This window comes from Desmodus rotundus, chromosome 1, assembly GCF_022682495.2.
Source record: "Desmodus rotundus isolate HL8 chromosome 1, HLdesRot8A.1, whole genome shotgun sequence".
Lineage (NCBI taxonomy): Eukaryota > Metazoa > Chordata > Mammalia > Chiroptera > Phyllostomidae > Desmodus > Desmodus rotundus.
The window spans coordinates 9,915,343-9,935,901 of record NC_071387.1 but is presented as its reverse complement, the minus strand read 5'-3'; the positions used below and the strand labels follow the sequence as shown (position 1 = coordinate 9,935,901).

The following is a 20,559-nucleotide window of genomic DNA, read 5'->3' as shown; positions in this document are numbered from 1 at the left end:
GGAGGATCCCTTGTATGTGATTCATCAGTTCTCTCTTGCTGCTTTCAAGATTCTTTTCTTTAGAGTTCTACAGTCTGATAATTCTTCCTCCTTCCCTTTCTCTCTTCTCCTGGGACTCCCACAGATCCTTATGCCTAAGTTCATGTTTCTTTTTTTTCTGTTCCTCAGATGGCGTAGGAAGCGCAAGGAACTCATCTCTCAACGTAGACAACAATTGTCCTGGCAGCCACTGAAGTAACTCTTTTGGAACTCTGGAGTCTACTTGGAAACTTCCATATTCCAGGGAACCTGGTTGGTAAATTAGGTTAATTTCAGTCAGTATCAGCCCTCAGTGTGATAACACCTACCCATCTCCTACACCTCCAACCCATGGCAGGCAGCCATGTTTACATTCAAGGGCGCTTGCTGGAGACAGGATGGGAAATAAGAATCTTGTTCTCTAAATACTGGGGTTCTGCGTTTTGATTGCTGATTGCTGCTTTTCAGTTCTGAGGGGTAGGCACAGAGGTTGGCTGTTATTGTTTCAAATTAGGTATACAAGCTTCTAGGAGATTTAAAGGAACATAACTGTTTTGCTTGTTTAGAATTTTTTATTTTATTTCATTTGGGAGCTATATGTTTAAGGATTAGGACATTCAAAAGCAACCACTTAATGGGGGAAATTCGAAGCCAGGGAAAGAGGCAAGCTCAGAAAAAAACAAGAACTTGGGAATCTATCTATACAAAAACATAGATTCACGTGGATGAGAACAAATTCCTTTGTTTAGTTGAGCTGACTCACAATCTTGATGTTGGAGGAGCAGAGAGACCACCCCATCAAAGCCTGCTGGCTCAGAGCTTGGCAAAGAGCAGAGTGAAGGGTACAACCTCTAACCCTCTACGAAGATAGTCTTACCTCAAAGGGTCCAGGGGATTCCCTCCAGAACACTAAACAGGGCCGTCAGTCAACTGGTAATAACTGTGATAAGCAAGGATATAGAGAAGCTGATGGATCCAGACATCCCAACAGGGATGGAGGAGTGGTTGACTGAGGAGTTCATTGAGCATAGAACAGCAGAGGATCCTATCCTGACAAAACTCGGGTTCTTGGAGTCATCAATTAATGTGTTGTGTGCATTTGTTGGACAGGTCTTGGAAAAGCAAAGAGAATTTGAGTCTCTTGCTACTAAGAAAGATATTCAAGCATTGAATGACAGTGTATCCAAATTTGAATCAGAGCTCAAGATAATTGGAAAGACATTGGAGCTTGTTCTTGAGAAGTTAAACTATGTGGGTGCCATGTCAGCCATTCAAGATCCCGTATCCTAAATGTGACCCACAACTAGTATTAATTCAAGTGCTCAGCCTGCTGGGGCACCACAGTATCCTACTGCTGAGCTTACTGTGGCTGCTGCATCCTACTCTGCCAGTTAATCCTTGATTTAAAAAACAAAAAGACCACTTGGCTTTCACTTAAAGCTGATCCTGACCTCTGGCACAGAGACACCCTTAAAAAATTTTTTTTTTGTAAAGAAGTGGGGTATAAAGCAAATTCTGGGAAAGGGGGAGAATCTCACTTCTAGAGCTACATTTCAGATGTTCAGATTTCAATAGGAATTGCAAGGACATACAAAGAAACTGGAAAGTATGCCCTATTTAAAGGAATAAAACAAATCAATAGAAACCATTTTTTTAATGATTTTATTTATTTATTTATTTATTTATTTATAGAGAGAGGGGAAGGGAAGGAGAAAGAGAGGGAGAGAAACATCAGTGTGTGGTTGCCTCTCATGCATCCCCAACTGGGGACCTGGCCCACAACCCAGGCATGTGCCCTGACTTGGAATTGAACTGGCAATCCTTTGGTTCACAAGACCATACTCAATCCACTGAGCTATATCAGCCAGGGCAATAGAAACCATCTTTGAGAAAGCCCAGGTGTTAGATTTACTAGTCAAAGACTTTAAAACTATCATTAAAGAGACAGAAATTATAAAAAGGAACAAAAATGAAATCTGTAATTGAAAAATTTAACAGAAATGGAAAAAACAGTAGAGGGGATAAAAATAAATTTGAGTAGGGAGAAGAAAGAAACAATGAACTTGAGGATATTTCTTTTTTCAAATAGCCTTCAAAACCTGTTTCATTTTTTCCATTTTCTTTCCCACTGGTTGAAGCCTTTCTGATCTTAGACAGCCTTCAAACTGTTTTATATACACACCCAGCCCCCACCCCCATTCTGCTTTCTGTACTTCTACCAGAATGATCTCTTGAAAAACCCAAATATGATATTGGCATTGCCCTTACAAACCTCGGAGATCATGCATGTGTTTATAGATTGAACTTCCTTTTCCTTATTTTAGCATTCAGTGTCCTTCCCATTCTGACTCCAGCTTGCCACAGCACTTTCAGACCATTCCCATATTCCGCTCACACACCCTAACCACATGTTCTAAGGCACAAAGCTACATGCTGTAAAATGTTGAGCATATTTGGCCTCGGCCAGTGTGGCTCAGGAGGTTGCAGTGTCGTCCCATGCACCGGAAGGTTGTGGGTTGGAGTCCCTGGTCAGGGCACACACCTAGGTTGTGTGTTTCGTTGCTGGTTGAGGCTCATGAGGAAGGCAGTCACATCGATGTTTATCTTTCCTCTCTCCTCCTTTCCTGTCTCTAAAATCAGTGAATGTACCCTTGGGTGAGGATTCAAAAAAAGTAGAGCATATTTGTAAATCAAAATTAGTTTCCTGTGGTTGGCTAAAATATTAAGATAACATGGTATTGGTGGGCATTGAAATAGACTATTAAAGTCTATTTAAAAAGCGGACTCCCAATAAAAACCTGTATGTATGTCATCACTAAACTAGTGGTTACATCACTATTGGCATTGTATCTAATGTAATAGAACACGGAGTGTAACATATCATCTGTGATGTGTACTAGCCAAAAATGTTTCACTTTAATCCACTGAGCCTTGAGATATAACTGGAAGTCATATCTTAAGTAAATTCATAGTCTAGAGGAACTAAGTTAGTGCCCTCTTGAGTAAGCAATTATTTAGTACCAGAAGGTGGAAAATGCGTGCTTAAAGTAGTCTAATCTTTTCAATAAGCCAATGTCTTTTAATTTTTTTCTTAAAAGTTTTTTAAAAATTGATTTTAGGGAGAGAGAGGAAGGGGGTGAGAGACAGAGGAAGGGAGGGAGGAAAGGAAGGAAGGAAGAGAGAAACATTTATTTGTTGTTCCCCCTATTTATTCATTCATTGATTGTTTCTTGTACTTGCCCTGACCAGGAATTGACCCTGCAACCTGTGACCTTGGCATACTGGGACAACTCTCTAACCAATTGAGCTACCTGGCCAGTGCTAATTTTTTTTTAAGTGCTAGATCAAAAAATACTTGGGGACATAACAACCAGAGGCAATGTGTGGCCCTAGATTTGATACTAACTTGAGAAAAGTAGCTGTTAAAAAATGTATTGCAGGCAACAGAAAATTTAGATATAGTTAGGTACTGAGAGCAAAATTTACTGAAATGTTACTGATTTTGGAAAGCCAGCAATAAAAATCATTAGGTTGATACAAAATTTGAGTATGATCTAGGAATTAGATGAGGGGAATTTACTGAAATAACATAGATGCTGTTTTCTGAATAAAGAAGATTTCTATGCTGTGTGATCTCATTTTGGAAAACATGTCGATACACAAGGATATGTGTTAAAGTATTCACGTTGGTGGTGGGAATGTGATGTCCTTTTTTTTATTTTAGCTTGTCTGTGTTTTTCATTTTTCTCTTAAGGCATACTACACTGGTTCTGTAATAAAATTATTTAAGAAATTTGTTAAGATTTGCATATTGGGGTGTACATATGAATGAAGAAATCCATGAACGTATGTATGATCACCAAAATACGGAAAGTGGTTGGTCATGGTGTCAGGAGTTCAGGGCATTTTACTTTCTTACTAGTACTATATTATTTGTATACTTGTAAATGGGTGTGTATTATTATGTGTATAAGGAGAAAAGGGACAAAACTATTTTCCTGAGGGAGTTCAGCAAGACTGTTGTAATGGACAAGTCACAAAGAAGGCCTCACAGAGCGGTTTTTTCTCTGGTGGTTTTGGAGGCATATCCACAGGAATGAGTCACTCACCAGGAAAAGAACATATGGTATAGGAATTAATAAAGGAAAAGAGTAAGGAAGAGGTGGTGGATTTTACAAATTATCGAGACTTAAATAGTATTTTCAATAATCATTGGTTTTATTTACAACTACATTGTAAATTTACTGAGGAAAGGGACTTTAAAATTCATTACATTGTCGTTGCTCTGTATACCACATTTTGAATGTTTTGTAAATAAAATCCCAGCCAAATTTTCGAGTAACACCGAGACGACCTTGTTCATTTCTGTGCTATTTTCTGTGTCTCAAATCTCAAGGCAGTTGTATTGTAGCCAGTGACTCTTGGACTTGAGAGTCAGAAGTTCTTCTAGACTGAAATTTTTAACTTGGGCTGGACTCCTTAGTAAAACGAGAAAAATCATATTCTCACGTTTGTAGTAGAGCCAAATCAGATACCCAGGACTCATCACCATCCTTGGCACATTTTGTGCAGCTTCAATAAAGGCCAGGTAAGTCGAGCAACACTGTTAAGTGCTGCTTTTTTAAAGCACTGAACGTGAAAGGTGAGCAAGGAATCCCTAGCATAGTACCTGGCTAAGACTCAACAGGTGCTACCCAGCCCGCTCTCCACCCTCACCTGCAGCCTTGCTTTCAGTCCCTGATGCCATCTCGTAGCCACTACCTGTCCAAGCCCAACCACTGACGGAGCTCAGCGTTACCACCGTCTCCCAATGTGGACTCCACGCAGGCGCGGATTCCCGTCGTGGACCAAACGCCAGGTTGGGCTTCCAGGAGAGGAAGTACGCCCTCACCGCCCGTTGCTGGGCCAATGGGATGGTGCGGCTCAGCCGCGGACCTATAAAATGGGGCAGGAGGCGGGCGGAGGGCGGAAGAAGCTGCTCTCACGTGAGTAGGGGGCGGGGAGGGCGGGGGCTGGGCGGCTGGGCGCTGGGGAGGCCCAGGCGACGGAGCCTCCGGGAAGGCGGGCGGCGTAGGAGACGGCGGGTCGGGTAGGGACGCGTTTTCCCTCCTCCTCTTCCCATATTCCTTCCACCAAGCTCGGGGGGATCCTATAAAGGCCTCTGTCGGGAGCCAAGCTATGTGCTCACCCCGAGGGGCTGGGCCAGCGAGACTGCGCTCAGCTCCGTTGATGAGCCGGGTTGTGAGGGGAGCTGTGATTGGGGGTGGGGGAGGGAGAGCTGCGGTGGAGGGGAGAGGGCGCATGCGCAGGTGTGAACGCTCGAGGAGCCCCTGCCCAAACCGGTTCCCCCTGTCTTGGGTGGGTGTCTGTCTTCCTGAGTCTTGCACTTGGTGCCAGCCCTTCTGGGTTCCCAGCAATGCTGGTTTGTCTTTTTGACTTTACCTTTTTGCCGCAGGTCCTATGTGGGAATCTGACCGTTCTGTCCGCCTCAGTTTCTCCTTGTTGCCCGCTGGGCCTGTGTCTGATTTATGCTGGCTTCGGGCTGGGCCTGTCCTACTGGGCTGCGCCTAATTTGAAAGATTTGCTTTCATTTAATGTGGATCTGCCTTCTCGTGTTGGCCTTACCATTTCGTTTTCCCCGCCTTCTGTTAAATTGTCCCCAGCATCCCACTCGCCCCATCTTCTTTAAATATCTGCTCCCAATACCTCCTTGCTGTGTCTTCGTTCTCAGCAACTTTCAGGGTTTTAGGTGTTGAGCCAGAGGGATAACCCGACTTCCAGGAGTTCGCTGTCCATTGCCTGATAGTACTTTGGTCCATAACATTCAGACTATTACCCTCTGCACCTGCTTTTACAGGCGTCTCCATAGTAGGGTTAGTTGGGGATTCCTTTATCTCGAAATCAAAAATGTTCTCCGTTAGCTCAAAATCCTGTTCGATTTGAGTATGAGATCTTTTAGCTTTTGTCATTTTTATCAATGGGGAAAGCTGTCAGGGACAGGTTTTGAAATTCATTTGATAATTTTCATTGCAATAAACACCTGTATTCACATATGTGTAACTCGAGTAATCAGTCCTCAGAGTGCGTGCCTGTATGTGTGTGTTTCCAGCTGCTTTGTTTGTTTAGGAAGTAAAAAACAATGGAGGGTGAATTGAACTGTGTCGCATTAAATTGATGTTTGAAAAGTAGTTGAGAAAAGCTTAAGTGCCAAGGAAGTGCACATTCAACTTTTTTTTTAACAAAGAACCTGTTGGCCTTAGTCCAAGTGTGTGGAGAGTGCTGTTTTATGTATATAGAAGGCTTTTAAATTGGGTTTACTAAAACTACAAATGAATAGAGGAGAAAATTGTTTATGATCTTTCTTTGTAGGTTCAGTTTGCATTAGAAAAATTTCAACCCATGATTGATTTGTATTTATTGGCAATTAAAATTCACAAGTAGCTTTTATAGAATTTATCAACACTAATTCGTGATTAAAATGGAACTGTTGCTATTTTTAATACATTTTCTTTTTGTTGTTTTAGTTGTATAATTCAGTTTACAGTTAATTAACTCGTTGGCATTAAGGTATATATTTGTCTGGATATTTAACCTATATACTATATATGCATTTTGGTGTGGTGTTCTCATAGCAGTTTAAAGGTTCTTTAATGAGACTGTAAAAGTGAAGATACCTGCTTCCTATCCGTTTTCACTGCATATTGAAAGAAGTGTGTGCACATTAGCTACATGAGGGGGACGTGATTTTCCACAAATATATCTCAGCTTTACAGCCTGGATTCTCTTGCAGAAGTCATTGTCTTTTAGTGAGTGTGTTTCCAGCTGAAATAAAGCCAACTTTGAAGGTCTCATCATTTCACAGTAATTGTTTTAACAAGTGACCTTTGACTACAGGCTTCAGAAAATAATTCGTTTTAAATTGGTGCTACTGTTGAGTGTACCAAGGTTCTGACATAGGCTGCCCATAATGTTATCTTTGTAGTTTTCAATATAATCAGATATCATTAACCTTCTCAAGCATGTGGAATAAATGAATATAAAACTCATATCTTTCTTGGAGATAGAACTCAAATATTAAAGAAGTGATAACTTAATCAACATACATAAATCGGAGTTGGGCATGGCATTTGGGTGCTTTGTATGTAACTGCCTTGTTTCATTGGATTTTCACAGTTACATCCCAAGGAAAGAAAATCCAAAGATGTTTATTGGTTTGTATGAAAAAAAAAGTGTACCAGTTTAACAGCTGTTTCTTTTTGCAATAATTTGGTTACCTTGTTCAGTCTCTCCAACCCTCCCAGTTTTCTGATGATACTCAGATCATTATTCCTTAGAAAACTTGTGAGTCAAAGACGAATACGAAATAGACATTTGAACTTGTGCGTTAAAGAGTGCATTGTAAGCACTCTTGTTGACCCTAACAGTCATGTTTCTCTTTGTGTGCAAACACCGACCAAATACGGCACTTTGGCCAGACAAGTCTTTGAACGCTTTATAGAATTCAGTCTGTGAAGTTTTTCTCTTTCCAAAGCAACCTTGATACTCTGAGGTAGTCAACAGTGAGAACTTTTTGAAGATTGTTCTATCATAGTAGAGTTCTACAAGGCCTAACTTTCCCCTCAAAGCCCTTTTTCTATGGCTCAGTAAATAGTTAAAGTAAAACTTATTTTTAAGTTCATGCATGACATTAAGTAGCGTATATTACCTTGGCTCTAAAACGTGAGACATATATGGTAATTATATGGTTATGCTGCTGACTTTGGAGGTTTGAATCTCTCTAAGAGTTAATAAATGAATATGTATCCCAGTTAAGGTTGCATCAGCTTTTATGTTATAAATCACTACTCTCTAGGATCTGTTAATCTTTGTGGTAATAAATTTTTCTGCATACGAAATGTGGCATTTCTTACGGTACATTAGCAAGTTAGTTCCTGTGGTAACTTTAATAAAATGTTATTTCGTCAAGTTTAATATTAATTTCACTATTTTCAAACATCTTTTTCCCATTTTCCAATATTTAAAGATTTTATTTATTTTTAGAGAGAGGGGAAAGGAAGGGAAAAAGGGAGAGAAACTTCGATGTGTGCTAGAGAAACATCTGTCGGTTCTCGCACGCCACCAACTGGGGACCTGGCCCACAACCCAAGCATGTGCTGTGACTGGGAATCGAACCAATGACCTCTCCGTTCTCACACCAGCACTCAATCTGCTGAGCCACAGCAGCCAGGACCCATTTTCCAATATTCATACATTTTTATAATTATAACCATCAGCCTGTGGTTATAACCTCATTTTCCATTTTCTGAGGATGACCTTTGTAACAGAAAAAGAAATTGATATGCAGAATCTTTCTTTGGGGATATATTGTAAATATCGTCAAGGGTATTAAGAGACTGCATTCAAGGCTAAATTGGATGCAATGTTGGGCATTTGTATATCACTACTGTTGTGAAGAGCCTTATCATTTTAATATTTGTACTATAGTGGTAATAAACTCCCATATGCTGTTGAAGTATGCTGATAAATGGATTCCTGCAATGTAAGAACAGGAACATACCACATGAATCCCTTTTGCTGTGATACATGATTGTCTGAATTAGACCTGTCGATATATCCGAAGAACAGAAATGGTTATATCTTTATTGTAGTTCCCCAGCAGAAAACTTTTTGCTTTTGGTTGTGAGTAAATATCTTTTCAGATAGTTTAAAAACACCTATGGAACTTAATTAAATATTTGATGTTTTTAAAAAATATTTTATTTACTTATTTTTGGAGAGAGGGTGAGGGAGGGAGGAAGAGAGGGAAGAAGAGTGGAAGAGAAACATCAATGTGCTAGAGATACATCGATCTGTTGCCTCTCACACCCAACTGGGGACCTGGGCCACAACCCGGTCAAGTGCTCTGACCAGGAATTGAACCAACTACATTTTGGTTTGCAGGCCAGCACTCAGTCCACTGAGCCATACCAGCCAGGGCCCCCCCTTTTTTTTTTTAAATGTTGCATAGTGCCTATACCAGTGCTGTTAAGATGCTCAGAAAATGTTTATTGATTGCCCACACTTATCAAATATCTCACTATCCTTGTGTAATTGTGGACTAGGCCCGCCTTTTTTTTTCTTTTTTTTTAAGATTTATTTTTAGAGAGAGGGAGGGAGAGAAACATGGATGTGCCAGAGATACATCAACTGGTTGCCTCCCACAACCCCCAACTGGGGACCTGGCCTGCAACACAGGAATGTTCCCTGACCAGGAATTGAACTGGTAACTTTTTGGTTCACAGCCCTGCACTCAGTCCACTGAGCCACACCAGCCAGGGTGACTACGGTTTCCTTATATCAGAAAGTGTAGAAGACGTGTGTCTTCTGCCGACCATTTCTGGTTTGCTTACATGCATTTCCCTGAAAATCACAGGTCATAGTAAGGAGAACCCATATTTACTGCATTTATCTTAGGCTTCGGTCATCTGTCCGATAATTTGCTTGTATGACATAAATTTCCATAGTTTAAGGAGAAGTGAATGATAATGAGTGTTTCAGATCTAAGTGTAGACAGGTAGAAGATATTCTAGTCAGGAGTGTCAAACTCATTTTGCCACATCAGCCTCGCGGTTGCCTTCAAAGGGCCAAATGTAATTTTAGGACTGTGTAAATGTAACTACTCCTTCACTAGGGGCAAGGAGCTTGGTGCTACTGCCAGGTAGAAACAAGGTGCCGGGCAGGATAAAACAAGATGAAGGGCTGGATTCGGCCCTTGGGCCTTGTGTTTGCCACCTGTGTTCTAAGTGAAATAGATTCATTTTCTTCACTGTGGATGAGAAGAAATATTTGACTAATTTTCTAAAAGGAGGAAACATATTTGGATGATCCTGTAGTACTTAAAAATACTCATTTTTATATTTATAAAACACTAACGTGAATTATACTATGCTTTACAAATTCATTCCAGAAAAAAGTAAAGACAAGGTTAATTTTAAAAAAATCTATATACTAGCAAGGTCAGAAATATAATCTGACCTTGTATTCACAGAATGAGTGATACGTTACTTTTCCTATGTTCCCAGAGATAGGTTTCTATTGTGGAAATGGCATCCAGATAATTTAAATATTCCTTTTCAGAGATACTGTGTTGACGTGAAGCATGCCTAGAGTTCTGGAAAAAATTAAAGTGCTGTTTCCTGAAATATCCACAGGAACATGGGGAAACATATGGGTTATTTTTTTCAGGTGTCAACAGTATTGAACTTAACACAATATAATGTAAGTTTTATGTGCATTTCATCCTCTCCTTACATCTTACATCATTCCATTAGAGGTAGGAAGATACAGAGGGGAGAGTGTAAAGATACAGATATTGCAAGTCTGGCACTTACTGAGTATATAACTGAAGGTAACCTACCTAATGACTCAGACTCAATTTCTTCACTCGGAACTAATCAGATTTACATCACGGATTAGGGCTGGAAAGCACCTGGCATCCCCCCAGCCCCTTTCCTGAATATTCATTCACGAAAGAGTGAAGCGGGTTAAGTCCCTTCACTTTACATATGAGAAAACTGAACATATAACATCATCCAATTCATATCAAAAAGGACTGAGTAGTTCAACTCCCCAGTGGTTTTTAAAAAAATATTATACCAGACTGTTAACTTCTAAAAGTCTTAATGAAGCTTGATTACTCGTGAGAGAATGAAAAATAACTCTGCAAAATATTGGCTGTCTTATTTTGACACTTTACTGTATTGGTTTCGTGAGTTTTACCCTACAGAGCATATTAAGTTACAACCAGTCTTTTAAAACTTGAAATGACCAATGAATGGATAAACAAAGTGATATACAGGGTCTGGCACAAATAATGCCCCCTTTTTTTTATTATAAAATCTTTTATTACAAAATCATAAGCATCTAATTCTGTAATATAACAATATCATACTCAAGCATACCATATGACATTTTAGGTTAAATGTTCAAATTTCTGTCCATCTTGTGTGAGACACTCACATACCCTACTAACAACCCTCAAGCAAGTCTGCCTTCTGCTGGACCCTGGATATGGGGTTGGGCAAAAAGTTTGTTTGGCTTTTTCCATAAATGGCTCTAGTAGTGCTTAGTTGTCTTCAACTTTATTCAAAACAATTCTGTTAGATTGTATTGTGACAGCTGTCATATCAGCATGTGTTTTAAAAAAAATCAAAATTGGTGTAGCCATTAATTGTAGCCATTATAATTAAAATTGGTAGCCATTTTAGTATTGAAGATGGAAGAAGATATGCAAAAATTTTGGCATTACTATGCTTTAGTATTTCAAGAAAAGTAAAAATGCAACAAGCACAAAAAAAATTGTGCAGTGTATGGAGAAGATTCTGTGACTGATTGAACACGTCAAAAGTGGTTTGCAAAGTTTTGTGCTGGAAATTTCTCCTTAGACAGTGCTCCATGGTCAGGTAGACCAGTTGAAGCTGATAGTTATTAAATCAAGACATTAATTGAGAACAATCAACTTTATATCATGTGGGAGATCACTGAGATGGCCGATATACTCAAAATATCCAAATCAATAAAGTTATTAGTAAAAATGAAAGATATATCTTTTACAGAAAAAACTATACAGAATTTTTGGCCAGCCTGATACATACATTGGAATGTTATTCAGCCTTAAAAAGAAAGGAAATTCTGGTACATGCTACAACATAGATGAACTTTGAAGTATGTAAGCCAGCCACAAAAAGACAAATATTGGTATGATTTCACCACTTATATGAGGTCCCTGGAGTAATAAATTTATAGAGACAGAAAATAGAATGTTGGTTGCCTGGGGGAACTGGAGTTACAGTTTAGTGGGTGGAGTTTCAGCTGCAGAATATGAAAAAGTTATAGTGATGGATGGTGGGGATGGTTGCACAATAACGTGAATGTACCTGATGCCGCAGAACTAAAATGTTAAGGCATATGTTATGTATATTTAACCACAATTTTAGAGAATTAAAACTTTAAAAATATTTTAAAAATTAAAAAAAAAACTTCTGTCTTACAAATTCCAGTATTCCTAAAGTAGCTTTTTTAGTTCATCTAGAATTGAACTAAAGGAATAACTTCATAGTTTAAGGAAGTAAATGGTCACAAGCATTATAGGTTAAAATTTGCCTAAGACTGACTTAGATAAACTGGTTTATCTTGCCTTTAAGTGCAGTAGGCCCAATATTAATGTTTTGTTTTCTTCTTTTTTTTTTAAATTAAGCTGAAATTATTCAGAAAGCTTACATTAATATGGTTCTCTTAGCTCACTAAGTCAAAAAAACAGCTCCCAAATTCAGAGTCATACTTAAAGGAAGACACAACTATTGTTTAGCAATTAGTATAGTTGTGGAAAGTAATTGTATAAAGAAGGGATTGTTTTCTACTGAGTTTTGTTAGCTTTGTCCCACCCTTTCCAGGGATAGGCTGTGAGAAATTAATGTGAAAACCAATGTAGGGAAACAAACTTCAGAGCCAGGGGGGAAAAAAGAAAAAAGTTGAGATTAACATAGTACCATTTTTTAAAAATACTGTATCTTCTTTGCATTCTCCTTGATTAGTTTTACAGGAGTACAAACCCATAGGAATTGGCCTGCTCCAGCATCTTTGAAATTTGATTCTTTTGCTGTTTCCTATCTTGTTCTTTTTCTGAGCAGAGAGTAATCTTATCAGATCTGTGTTTTAGAAGGGTACATCTGGGAGCAGCATGAGAGGATGCATTGGAATGGGGAGGCAATGGAGGTAGGAACACAAAGGAGAAAAGACGCATTTCAGAAAGGACAGTGGCACCTAGATACCTGGGTTTGGATCAAGTACCATAATTTTTGGTGAACTTAGACAAGTTATTGAGCCATCTAGCCTCAGCTTGTCATCTGAGGTTAATAACTATCTGGCAAGGTTAGTGTAAAGATTATTAACGCATGTAATGTTTCTTAGTACCATGTTGGGTGTAAAAGCAGAACACTTTAGATTTAGCAAGGTTGTTCAAGAAGCCTCCTTATGATCCCCTGACGGTGTACTCATTGGCTCACTGGTTGAGCAACAAAAATGATGGGGATTGGGAAAGAACTGATAAGAGGGTGTTTTGATCCAAAGGGAATCCAGGGTATATTTTGTGACTCACTGTTGTTTTTGGCTGTGAGAGTTGGCAGCTTGCTGAAGAGTCAGGCACACTCAAAGGTGTTTTGTTTTTTTCTTTTAATCCTCACACAAGGATATGTTTATTGATTTTCGAGAGAGAGACGTGGATGTGAGAGAGAAACATCGATCTGTTGCCTCCTACATGTGCCCTGACCAGGGATCAAACCTGTAAACCTAGGTATGTGCCCTGACCGGAGATCGAACTCTCAACCTTTTTAGGTGTACAGGACAACACTGCAACTACCTGACCCACACGGCCAGGGCAGGGGTGGTTCTTTTTGAGTGTCTTCGTTCGTCATCATTCAATCCTCACCCCCAATCACGTGCGTGTAGTATAGCACATTTGTCGTTTGCCCTCACGTTAGTCAGACCCTACCACTTACATACGAATGAAAGAGTATTTCTCACCCAATCAAATTTATTGAGTACGACAGTAGGCAAGGATAGAATATGAAGATAATATGAATAAAATCGGAGATGCCTGTCCACAAGCAGGTCAAAGGGACTGTGTGTGCTGGTTGTATTCCCAGTGACCATGTGATTTGTACTTAGCAGCTGTTTCTGGAATGATGAACCAATATAGTGGAGTAGAAAAGAGGTATAACATTTTACGGTGTGATAAATGCTGTAATTCTGTGGTAGAACTAAAAAGTAAGCAAAAGCCTTAGGAACGCTGGAGAGAAATAAGGAATATTGCAGCGGGAAACGGGGAGGTTGAAGGCATGATTGTATCACCAGATTGCTGGTTGGGGAGAAAGACTAATGGGGGAAGTGAAGACACATTCCTAGCTTAGCAAACAGCAAGAACAACGGCGTGAATGCATAAAAATGCACGATGTATTTAGTGAGTTGTCTGGTATGGTTTGATAGAAGGAGATAAGACTAGAATGATAGATTGGCTCCAGATTTTGAAGAGCTAATGATGTAAGGAGTTTGTAGCTTTTTCTGTTTTCAGTCAGGAGCAATCAAAGGTTTGGGGGAGGGGGTGGGATATATGATCAGATCTGAATTTTAGAAATTAGCTAGCTATGGGGCTTTGATAACCAATGTCTAGAGAGTCTGGAAAAGGAGATGTCGGTTGTAGCAAAGTTGAAAGAGAATGCAGTGCTCACCAGTCACTGACATGAAGGAATAGATTTGGGGTATATATTTGGAAACTAAAATTTGTTAAAGTTTGAAGGGTGGATGAGGAAGGGAGTCAAGGATTTTTTGACATTCCTGTCTTGGGCCAGTACTTGTTAACCAGAACAGGAAACCTATGAAGAAGAATATGCTTGTGTGATGAATGGGGGTCCACTTTGCACATAGGGATTGGTTTTGAGATGGCCGTGGGACACATGTAGCAGAGCCCTGTGTTTTCCTAACACCCTTTGCATACCTGTGCTACCCCAGGCACTATACTGTACGGTATTGTTAGTACTTGTTGACTTCTGTTTTCTCTCTACCACTGTAAGCCTGTCAAAGGTAAAGAGAAGGTATGAACACGTGAGCTAGTGAGGTAGCCAGGGGAAAATGTGGAAAAAGAAGGGGAACCTGATGAAATTGGAAGAATGGGCAGAAGAAAAGGAACCGAAATGAAAGCTGAGAAACGGTAGTCAGAGGTAGAAAATGGAAGCAAAAAGAAAAGAGTTTGATAATAAGAAAATGGTCAGCACTTTCAGTTATTTCAGCTGATAGAAGTAAGATGAGAACGGAAAAGAATTCTTTAGATTTTGAAGTTGTGTTGTTGGTTTTTAGAAGAAGAGGTTCATGGGGGTGAGAGGTGGTAGGGGCAGATTTTTGAGAGGAGCTAACTCCTCAGTGTGAGTGGGGAATCGCATTGAAGTGGTAGAGTTGGAGGCAGTTAATACTACTCCTTCAGGAAGGAGTTTCAAAAAAACCAAGGGAGTAAAGGTGAACCAGAGCCCTGGACTAGCAGTTTATTTGTCTTAACCATATCAAGTTCAGTTATAAGTACCACTCATACCTCTTTCAGCAAGTTAGGTAGGCAACTTACTGGGGTGTGATTTTTGCCTTTACTAGTTGCACATTAGCAAGTCCATGGCACTGCAAGTTCACTTTTATGTGACTGCTCTGAATGATGACAGTAACAAGAAACAACACAAATATTCAGTAGTATTTTGTCCAAAAAAAGGTCAAGTTTTTAAACAGTAAACATTGGTTATCCAGGAATTGACTGCTTTCAAAGGAGTGTAAGAAGAGCGTTGTCAGCTGGATCTGTAGCATTTTAGGGGAGACCGAAAATGAAAATGAATCTTCATTTGGCAAGATCAAGGGAAATTACTTGCTACGATTTCTGCATGAGTGCATAAGTAAGTGTAATTTTGTCACTTACGGCATAGACGAGTGAATTTGGGCAAAAATTTATAAAGAATTTTGATATCATGAGACTTATTATTTTCAATCATAAAATTCCTATAGTAATCTTTTATGTGTTGATGAGGATAAAACTAACAAAAGGATGAAGTAATGAAAAGTATAACATTATTGAACTTTTAGGTTTAATGTAGGGGCCTGCATAATTAAACAAAATTGCCTATCGTTTTAAGTGACTTATTAAGGAAGATATGGAAAAGGAAACATCCCAGAATTTGCACTCGCCAGCATATTCCTGTTGGTAAATGGACAGGTTATAAGACTCTAGGCTCATCACTTATACAAAAGAAACAGCACTGGCTGGTGTGGCTCAGTGTTTTGAGTGCTGGCCTTCGAATCGAATGGTTGCCTGTTAGATTCCCACTCGGGGCACATGCCTTGGTTTTGGGCTAGGTCCCCATTAGGGGGTACACAAGAGGCAGCTGATGGTTGTATCTCTCACACATCGATGTTTCTCTCCCTCTCTCCCTCCCCCTCTCTCTAAAAAATAAATCTTAAAAAAAATAGAAACTGTGAGTACCTACCAAGTACCAGGGTGTTCTTTATAAAATGAGATAATGTACATTTTAGAAATCTGTAAAGTATTATACAAAGATGTGGTGTTTTTATTCATTTAAAGTATTTCTTTGTATTTATTTAGATACAAACAAATTAGAATGTGGAATTAGGAAAGCTATGTATTTTGGCCTGATAGTTGGGTCTAAATTGGATTACATAAATCAGTGGTTGGTTGTTAATTCTTTTAAAATTGAAAGTTTTTGAAAAGCTCTAAGTGTTTGTGTTTGAGATGTTCTATGTATTGGTAAATATATATGTATATTTCTTAGTAATTTTTTTCCATTTATAATTCTTTTTTTCTTTTTCTTTAAATATATTTTATTGATTATGCTATTAGAGTTGTCCCACTTCCCCCCTTCATTCCACTCCATCCTGCACACCCCCTCCCTCCCACATTGCCCCCCTATAGTTCATGTCCATGGGTCATACATATAAGTTCTTTGACGTCTACATTTCCTATACTATTCTTACAGTCCCCCTGTCTATTTTCTACCTACCATTTATGCTACTTATTTTCTGTACCTTTCCCCCGCTCTCTCCCACTCCCCTGTTGTCTAACCTTCCATGTGATCTCCATTTCTGTGGTTCTGTTCCTATTCTAGTTGTTTGCTTTTGTTTTTGTTTTAGGTGTGGTTGTTAATAACAGTGAGTTTGCTGTCATTTTTACTGTTCCTATTTTTGATCTTCTTTTTCTTAGATAAATCCCTTTAACATTTCATATAATAAGGGCTTGGTGATGATGAACTCCTTTAACTTGACCTTATCTGGGAAGCACTTCATCTGCCCTTCCATTCTAAATGAAAGCTTTGCTAGATAGAGCAATCTTGGATGTAGGTCCTTGCCTTTCATGACTTGGAATACTTGTTTCTAGCCCCTTCTTGCCTGTAAGGTCTCTTTTAAGAAATCAGCTGACAGTCTTATGGGATCTCCTTTGTAACTGTGTTCTTATCTCTTGCTGCTTCTAAGATTCTCTCCTTATCTTTAATCTTGGGTAATGTAATTATGATGTGCCTTGGTGTGTTCCTCCTTGGGTCTAGCTTCTTTGGGACTCTCTGGGCTTCCTGGACTTCCTGGAAGTCTGTTTCCTTTGCCAGATTAGGGAAGTTCTCCTTCATTATTTGTTCAAATAAGTTTTCAATTTTTTGCTCTTCCTCTTCTCCTTCTGGTACCCCTGTAATTTGGATGTTGGAAAGTTTCAAGGTGTCCTGGAGGTTCCTAAGCCCCTCCTCATTTTTTTGAATTCTTGTTTCTTCATTCTTTTCTGGTTGGATGTTTCTTTCTTCCTTTTGGTCCACACCGTTGATTCGAGTTCCAGTGTCCTTCCCATCACTATTGGTTCCCTATACATTTTCCTTTGTTTCTCTTAGCATAGCCTTCATTTTTTCATCTAATTTGTGACCAAATTCAACCAATTCTGTGAGCTTCCTGATTACCAGTGTTTTGAACTGTGCATCTGATAGGTTGGCTATCTCTTTGTGGCTTGGTTGTATTGTTTCTGGAGCTTTGATCTGTTCTTTCATTTGGGCCATTTTTTTTGTCTTGGCACTCCTGTTACCAAGGGGTGGAGCCTTAGGTGTTCACCAGGGCGGGGTAACACTCATGGCTGCACTGTGACCTGTATGTGGGGGAGGGGTCCGATAGGGAGCAATGGCACTTGCTCCACTGTCTGCCAGTTTTCAATCACTCCCTCCTCTACCCACAATCAAATTGGGCCCTCCTGATGCTGCTTCCCTAGTGGGTGGGCTTGTGTACGTTCTAAGACCCTGTGGGTCTCTCCAAGGAATTCTCCTGTGAGGCTAGGAGTTTCTCCCATTGCTGCTGCAACCCCCACAGGTGTTTTCAATCAGTGGTTTGAGGCTTTATTTCCCCCACGCTGGAACTCTGGGTTGGGCAGTCTGTCACCTGGTCCACCAGCTGCTGCCTGGCTGGCCAGCTATAGCTTTGCCCACCTGGCTCCACGATCTGCCACAGTGCTGGGTCCTCCTCCAGCTGCCGCCTTGACATGTGTCCACTGTGCCCTGCCACCCGTCTCTGCCCCTCCTACTGGTCTGGATGGATGTATTTTCTTTATCTCCTTGGTTGTCGGACTTCTATACAGTTCGATTTTCTGTCAGTTCTGGTTGTTTTTTGTTTTTTAAATTGTTGTTGTCTTTCTTTTGGTTGTGCAAGGAGGCACAGTGAGTCTACCTACGCCTCCATCTTGGCTGGAAGTCTATTTCTTAGTAGTTTTTGTAATGGCTTTATGAGATAGATAATATACCACTTTCACTTACGGAAACTGAGGCTCAGTGTGACCAAACTCACTATTAGTAATTTGTAGAATCAATATTCTAGTAGAGATTTTCCTAACTCTTATTTGCATATTTTACCATCACAGGTATGACTTCTTATTGTCAGTTTATAAAAGGTGGTCTGTCTTTATCATTGGGTGGCTCTTGCTTTTTTTTTTTAAATCTCTACTTGCCCTTTATTCTATTTCTTTAGCAAATATTGAGCACCTACTGATGTTCCAGGTGTTAGGGGCATGGCCTTTAATGAAACACAAAAATCCCCGTCCTCCTGGAACATAGGTTTTAGTTTGCATGATACTTATAAAAAAAAAAATGTTTCAAATGCAAAGTGTGTCCAAAGGTGATATAGGTAGTATGGAGAAAGGAAGAGGGATGGCAGTGTCTGGGGAGGAAGTTTGTACTTCCTGGTCCATGAGAAATTAGAAGGATGAAGAGTTAGAGTAGGGGCTTCTTGTGGTAACTGACATTAAGTAGAGATTAGAAACAAAACAAAATTAGTCCTTGTGGTCTTGAGACAGAGGTCATGAATACTCTAGAATTTTGCCACGATCCCACCAAGTTCTGGGGCACTTTTTTTATTGAAGAGGCCAGGCAAGGGGTGGCTGAGCCCTTGGAGCTGCTGGACTCTGTCTTCACATCGGCCTGTGGAGGCCAGAGACAGGGAGTCTTAGTGTATAACTTACCCTGCACCGCTTAGTGTTTTAATAAACCTCATTTCTACTTCAGTTACTTTCAGGTGCCCAAACAAACAGTAAAGTGTCTTGTAAAGTCTATTTTCCAGTCACGTTTTCAATGAAAAAACGTTGAACTTTGAGCCTTCCAAATCTTCTCACTTCCACAGTGTAAATACCAAAGTTTATTATTTTTGAGTCTAGAATATTATAAAAAGTTGTCAGTGTCTCTAAGATCATAGCTTTAGAGGACTTTCCCAGGCCCTCTGCTGTCATACTATTAGTCACAATTTTAAAAATGGATAAAAGATTAAGCATGGAAGCCTTAACCCAAAGTACAAGTTCTAAAAAAGATAAAGAACTTTACCCAGTACTGAGTGTTTTGGGACAGGGCCCAAATGTGTGGCGTTAGAAAGGCAGCATATTTAATACAGGGGTGTGAAACTCATTTTCACAGTGGGGGAGGGACACATCAGCTTCCTGGTTGCCTTCAAAGGGCCGAAATAATTTTAGGACTGTATAAATGTAGCTACTCCTTAACTGTTAAGGAGTTGAAATTACATTCAGCCCTTTGAAGGCAGCCCTGAGGCTAATGCAGCCCCCGGTGAAAATGAGTTTGACACCCCTGATTTAATAGAAAGATCAGAATCTCTGGAATCATAGATAACTAAGTTCAGATTATGGCTTTGCCTCTAACCAGTTACGTCACAACCATAGCCTTGAGTAAGGTACACCATTTCTTTAAGTCTTAGTGTGATGTGATGATTAAATTAAGAGACACCGGCAAATTATCTATAATACAACATAATAGGCACTGAAAAAAAAATAAAAATGCTATGGGAACAGAAATAAGGCAAGTAATTCATTTGGCTGTGGGATGGAAATGGGTAGGCAACTTGGAAAGTGAGGATTAGATCATGAACGATAAATTGTGGTTGATGGAGCGTAGAAACAAGGAAACCACTTTAGGAAGAGGATAACTATGAGTGCAAATATAATACGTGGAGGTATGAAAGTATGGTGGGCTTATGTCCTGTTAAATCCATCATAATTTAAAATACCCTAAGGTGAAAATGCATTTAAGATACCTAACCTACTGATCATCATAGCTTAGCCCAACCTCCCATAAAGGTGCTCAAAACACTTACATTAGCCTGCAGTTGGGCAAAATTATGTAACACAACCTATTTTATAATACAGTGTTGAGTATCTCATGTAATTTATTATGTGTATTGCTTTCACATCATCAGTAAGTTGAAAAATTGGTAAGTAGAACCATCTTAACTCAGGGACTGTATATATCCTTAGCGAAGACATTATCACCTCTAATGTACTTCTTATCTCCATGTCTAAACCCCTCTCCCAACCTGTTCCCATAGTTTTTCTTACCCTAAATCAGTACCTATTAACCTGTGCAATTTACTTCTGTTCACAACGAAGCTATAAACTCTTTGGGGGCAAGAATCTTTTGTTTACCGTTTTCTGTTCTTTAT

General features: G+C 39.6%; 1 protein-coding gene across 4 annotated transcripts in view; it reads left to right on the top strand.

The window, feature by feature from the left end:
- The window catches only part of RABGAP1 (RAB GTPase activating protein 1), a 160,059-nt gene that overhangs the window by 5,332 nt on the left and 134,168 nt on the right, over nucleotides 1-20,559 (top strand). The window contains exons 2-3 of one of the 4 annotated variants that reach the window (XM_053920829.1): nucleotides 169-291; nucleotides 13,244-13,348. The gene's annotated coding sequence lies outside the window, so the exon portion shown is untranslated. Of the gene's footprint in view, nucleotides 1-168; nucleotides 292-5,025; nucleotides 5,108-13,243; nucleotides 13,349-20,559 lie in introns of those variants that run through there. The other 3 variants (XM_053920837.2, XM_024562100.3, XM_053920833.1) reach the window with 3 other exon arrangements.